The following is a 6,670-nucleotide window of genomic DNA, read 5'->3' on the forward strand; positions in this document are numbered from 1 at the left end:
GGGCGGGGCCGCCGCCAGGGGGCGCTGCTATGAGGGGAGCGCGTGCGGGCGGGGCGGGGGCCTGAGGGGAGGGAGCGGGGAGAATGGCGGCGGAGCGCAGGGAGAGAGCGGAGCGGCAGCGATGGGAGCGTTTCCTGAGGAAGAAAATGGGGCAGGGGTAGCGAGGGAGGATGGCGGCACGCTCCCCTCCAGCAGCTGGGGACAGCAGGCCTGGCAGCCCTTGGGTTCCCCATCGGCAGTTCCTGCGCTGCTCCAGATCTCCTCCCCGCCAGCAATCAAACACCTGTGACACTACGGAGAAAATGTCACTGGTCCTGGGCTGCGGGGAGGAAAGCAGAGTGTAGAAAGTTGTGGGGCAGTTAAGGAAAAGGAGGAGAAGCAGAGCTTTCTCCTGAGCTCCACTGCGCTCAAGCGAGGAGCAGAGCGCGGGGTGCGCTGTGCTCCGGTCAGGCTGTGCTCCCCCACACTCCAATGGGACACAGCTGGGAAGGAAGGGATGGCTCTGCCTGAGCAGCATCCCTCATTAAAGCTTGCTATAACTGCTCCGTGGCTTGGTTTAATTTTATCTCTCTGTCTGTTCTTTTTCTTGCTCTGTTTTGGTTTCTTGACTGCTCCTGAAGCCCACAGCTGGGAGCTGCTCCCGCACTGTCCCCCTGACCAGGAATGATGGGGTACTGCTGTGTCAGGCTCATGGACTTAATCTCACTGCCAGCACTTTCCGCCGTGGTTGCTGAGCACAGGTGACCATCGATCACTAAGTGATGTTCTGTGGGTGATTGATAAAGCTGTCCATCTAAAATGACCATGAAAATGCATCAGGTTTTGAACTGAGACAGTATCCATTCATTTCTTGCAGTAACAGACATCCCTATGGCCCTTTAGCAACCCCAACACCTCACGATGAGAGTCAGACAGTCAATTTTATCTCTTCTCTAGGAAGCAATACGAGTGTTCTCCTCAGGAAGTTTTGTTTCTTTGGGCAGGAGTCTCTCATCCCTCTCATGCGTATACTTAGGGTTTGGGAAGAAGCTGACTTAACAGCCCTGTGGGCTGTAGGTCAGCTGTCAATCCACAACACAGCTCCAACACATCCACCCTCTGACACAGAAATAAGGAGCTGGTTCCAGAGTCTCTGCTATCTTGACCTTCATTTAGTTTTAAACAAATACAAAAGAGTTCTGTTCCTTTACTGAGGTACAAAAGGGTCTTTTCACACTGGAAAACAGTCAAAGTGCAGAGATCAGATACAGTGGTTGGGAAACAAAGAATTTAGGATAAGATATAAGGAGATCTGAAAAAGGAAGGAAAATATTTGATCAGCAAAATTCTCTGAAGCTCTCTAGTTAGAGCTGGATTCTTAAGATGTGGGGACACTCAGCTTTTATCTCAGGACTCTTGAGCTCATGATGTTACATGGGGATACAGCTGAGTACACCCCTCAAGGGCAGCTATTCACTGAAAAAATCTGACCTGGTATCCCTCAGAGCACACCTATGTGAAACCAGCTGTTAGTCTTACTGCTCTGAAGTGCAGTTCAACTTCTTCAAAGCTTCAGACACGTCTGTCTGTGTCATTGTCCATGCTGCTCACTGAGATTCCATCACAGCCTCCTTGCACCATCTGCCCAACTCTGCGTGGTTGCTGTACCAGCCCAGGCAGGGAGGTGGAATCACACTCAGGATTTGGGGGGGGAGAGGGAAATGAATATTTATTCCTGTTTGCCATAATCAGAGGAGGAATTCAGACATGTTATGCTCAATCTTGTGGAGTCCAGTTAATTTCTGCTGTTAATTTCTTTATCTCCTGCTGGAGGAACAAGGAACTGGGTCTAGATATATATTGCAACACTGATTTAAACCAAGATCCTCAGCATTAACATCCATGGCATTCTTGCTCTAGATTGTATGGGGAGTGGAGAGGGGAAGAGGAAAAAAAACTCTAGAAAGACACATTACATTTTGAGGAGTAATGACTTAAGTCTGAGCACTCCACAGACAGCTTGAATGGCAAAGAGCACTGGAATCAAACTGATACGAGAGCTGAAGAGGTGATAGAAGCTGTCATTGTAGACAGCTGAATATTTTTAACAAAGATCTGACAGCGGGGAGATAATTTGATGGCACTGAATACAGGAGAACTGGGATCAGAGATACAGTCAATAAAGGTCGAGAATCTCAAAGCTGGAGGTGCCCCATGAGTGCTAAAGTCAGGACACAGAGCTAAACATGAGCTACTCACTTGTTGGGCAACTGCACTGGCAAGGTACAGCTTGTAGGGCTGACTCAAGGAGGAGGACAGTTTTTATCAGCAGTGGATGTAGCTGCCATTATTCCTTGATGATCTCTGTTTCTCCAGTTCTAAGTAAAACATGTCTGCTCATACCAGGGGTCTCTTTTTTCCTTAGTGGTGTATCAAAACACTTCTTTAATCAGAGACATTTGGCAACTTCTTCATTTGACTCATGCACGATGTGAAATGAGTATTTTACATGCTGCAAAACTAATTTTCTGCCCTTGAAATATGACTTGTGTTGATGGTACCATATTTGCCTGCTAAATACTACAAGAGGAAACATTTAATTGAATACCACAGGCCCTGGCTGTTATTTGCAGAATTTTTTTTGTAATCGGCTGCTTTTCCATCAATGTCACTTCCACTTACACAGCAAATTGTAATCTGGTGCCAGAAACAGCATCTAAGGAATTCATTCTCCAAGGCTGATGACCTTATCTACAATTCTGGTTGTGTTCCAGCATAAAGTAGCAATATCTTGAGGCCAACCTTTCACAACAGCTTCAAATCACAATTTCCCTCTACAGCATACAGAATGTAACCCTCATTGACTATTTGGCTTCTAACAGTTTTATTGCATTTTGGATCAAATCCTGTTTCCCATTGACTACTGTAGCTCTGATTAGCAACATAACAGATGTGCTTCCTCAGCTGGATATTAAAAAGTGTCATAAAGAACAGGTAAAGGGCAGCAAGCATTAGCTTATTGATACTCTTGCCCTGCCTGAAAACTTTGAAATATTCCTTAAGAATATTTCTTAATCCTCAATTTCTCAATATACTCAATTTAGAGGTAACTGAGTATCTCAGCAAGATACTTGAATTTTTTAACTACCATTTTCTCTAATATGTTTATATTCTAAAAGGTTAAACAACAAGAGAAACTTGCAAGTTTTGGGGAAGTGTTTCAACAAGCAAGGATCCTCCTTTGAAATTTTCTAGACCTCAACCTTGGAAAAGTTATAGTGGTTCAGTTTTACGTGGTATGAAAGCTTCTGCTCAGTTTCAATAGCACTTTCACCAGATTATGAATGTTGATAACTGCAAGATGAACCTGGCAGGACAGCTACTGACAATTACCCAGCAAACACACCAATGCCTTATTCATTTCTTACTACACAAATACTTCCTTCAGAAACATTGATCAAAAAGGATAGCAGGGAATATATAATTTGGGAAAAAAAATAGTGTGCTAATCACAGTATTTAATAGTATGTTTTAGTTAGAGTGGCTGATACAGCTGTTATTTGCAACTAAAAACCTTGTTGTAACTGGGGTTGTGCTCACAAAGACCGAAGTATCTGTCCTTAAGAAGTTATTGCTGAAATTAAATGATCCTCTATACCAATTCACATAAAACCTGGGAGTTCAGAGGATAAAAATCAGCTTTCCAAGTGCTGGCCGGGTATTTCCAGGAGCGGAGCTGCCGAGGGCAGTGTGGTCCCCCGGTGTTTGAAGGTTTCCTCACTCCACCAAGTGGCCAACAATTTCACTGCACTTTTGCCACCAGCCAGGAGAATCGGTGGCGAGACACCCTGCACAGGACGGCAAGGGGGGGCTATGAGGTTGTTAACTAAAAGAATATGTCAAATGAAGGTGATGGGAACTATGGCAGAAAGGAGGCTTGCTTTCTGTTCCAAGAAGTCCCACAGTCCTCCAAATGGATGGGAGCAGACCTCTTTTTGGTACATTCCAGAAGTGTCCCTGCTCCTTTCTCTTAGGGAAAGGACAGTACCTGTCAGTGTAGCAGCCAACAGCCAAGTTATTTTCAACTTCTGCCCCTGCCAAAAGACAGGCAAACATTCCCTCTGTGGCTCTAACAGGCAAAGAGTATGAACAGACCTAAGCCATAAACTCCTGAATTTTTTTTTTCTTTCCTCAAATTATTGAAAAAAATTTTTTTAAAAATCTAGCAACTGTTAAAAGACTCAGAGTGCACCAGCCAGTGTATTTTCTTGAAGCTGAAGCTGACTCACCCAGAACACAGTATATTAACTGTTCAATAAGTTATCCCTTACTGCTTCAAATAAAGCCTCTAAAATTTTGCATACCTTGTTCTATCCAAGATGGACTGCACAACATCTGAATAAGTATGTTCCATCTGCAGTTTTATTTCAGCTGACTACAGGAATGTACTTCTCAGATATTGCTGTATTTAGCAATGAGATTTGGAACAGAATAGTAAAAGCAGAACATGATATTCCATAATGATGCTAAAGCCAAACAGTGATTACCTGTTTTGTCTCAAAACAGATTGTGTGAGCTAAGTTGGCTGACTAACTGGGAGATAAAGGACAGAACAAAAATATTTTGCAGGAGAAGGTAGGTGCAGCATCATTTCTGCTGTCACCAGCAGCATCCTTACTGCTGATGGGGCTAATGGTAATAAGCACAGTCTGAGTGTTTCAAAGTCACAGTGCAACCAGCTTGCTTGTAGAGAAGCAGTCCTGAAAAGGACATTTTACAAACAGAGAAGCAATTAGAAAAGTAGTTTAACCAGGCTGGTTCTGGCTGCCTTTAAAATTGCCTTCAGAAATTATTGTAGTAGGCATTATAAAATCTACAGCTTGAAGATGGAAGTATTCCAGCTGTCTCTCATGCTTAGATGATTCACAGCTTTATAAAACTGATACAGCCCTATTCATGACTGTATCTACCTATACTTTTTTGTATTGAGACTGAGCATAAAAATTAGGAGAGAAGAGAAATGAGCTCCTATATTTGAGTCAGCATCAGCTAAAGTATGATTTTCCCTCCTTCCTGTACAGTCACTCTGGCCTTATTTTCTCAAGTCCCCTATGAATCTGTAGTTGCTTTTGCCTACCTGATATCCAAGTGAATGTTTTGGTTGAGTTCTATGTGCTCTACTCCTGCACATATATATCCAGCCTAATTCCCTACTACCTCAATCATCAGACACAGTCAGAAGTAAAAAAATGCCCCCCCCCAACAGTGACCAGCATGGTACATTTGTTCCTCCACAGGAGATAAAGCTGCTCTTTAACTTCATCTATTACACAGCAAATACCAAAGTTTTCAGAGAAAACTTGCAAGAATAAACTGTGCTGTACTGAAATTCTTACTGTTCCTGTGGAACAGATAAATTACTTCTCCTTTCCAGAATCCCTTCTGGAAAAAAACTTGGATATCCCAGAGTTCAGAAGATTGTGCTGTCATCCAGCAGAATGTGTACAGGATAATAGACATAACATGACAATGAAAAAGTGCTCCAAGATTTCCATCTTGCCTCAGTACACAGATGTTCTTTTGCTGTGACTTTGAATCCTGAGATAAGTAGATATTGCAACATTTTGAAATGTTCATCTTCTGAAAAAGGCAGCACACAGCAAAATGCCAACTGCTAAGCTTCAAAGTCATAAAATTGATGAGTATTACATGCTAAATTCCCTTTAGAAATAGCTTTTGTGATTCACATTTTCTACTGAAAGAACACTCCATTTCAGATTCCATTACAAATGCTGTGCCTGCAGACAGCACTGTGGTGGCAAACAGGGCAGAACTCTTGCCTCCTGCATCCAACTCTCCACAACAGAATCAACCTGTACTGCACAGAACAGCTGTAAAATCCAGGCCACAGGTCCATCTGTCCTGTATCCTCTGCACATCAATGACCATGAGGCACTGGCACACAGTGGCTTATGGCACACTGGATACACAAAGTGACCCTTCCTAATTATATCCTCCCAGTTCCAGAAAAAAAGCAAGAAAGACAAAGGCACATGGTGGATAACTTCTACATTTCATTCTCTGGCCTAGAAAAGGTAGTTACAGAAAGCCAAAATTGTTCATCCTAAAAAGACTGTGCTGAATTATTTATTTTTAACACAGCTGGACATGTTTCTGTGGATGATGATAAGCAAAATAAGTCAGTGGCTCTCAGGCTACCTATGCAATAAAGGCTCCAGCTGCAGAAGATGAAACTTCAGGTTGTTTTCTTTTGACTGGTCCAGCATCTGTAAAAATCTTTTTAATATTTAGACTGATTCACTCTAATGGATTTGCCAAGCAACAGCCCTTATCTGGAAATAGCATACTGCAGGAAATCAAAATGGACAAAGTATGTCACTGCTAATGGGGTACCCAGTGGGACCAGAGTTCCTTGCAAAGCAACTGCTGGGCAGGTGACCTATCCTGGTGACAATCCAGAGTCCCAAAGACATACTTCATTTACTTGGCAATATATTTTAAAATATTGCAAGAATGCAGATGTATACATCTCCAGGACCCTCCTCATATTCCTGTTCATCTAATGTTCAACCATGAAGAGAACAGAAACAATCGCTGGTCTGATCCTGCCAAGCCCCCCTGGGCTGCCCCTTAAGGCTGGCAAGGAGTGCATTTTGTGGAAGGGATGGGA

The sequence above is a fragment of the Calypte anna genome, chromosome 18, assembly GCF_003957555.1.
Source record: "Calypte anna isolate BGI_N300 chromosome 18, bCalAnn1_v1.p, whole genome shotgun sequence".
Taxonomy (NCBI): Eukaryota; Metazoa; Chordata; class Aves; order Apodiformes; family Trochilidae; genus Calypte; species Calypte anna.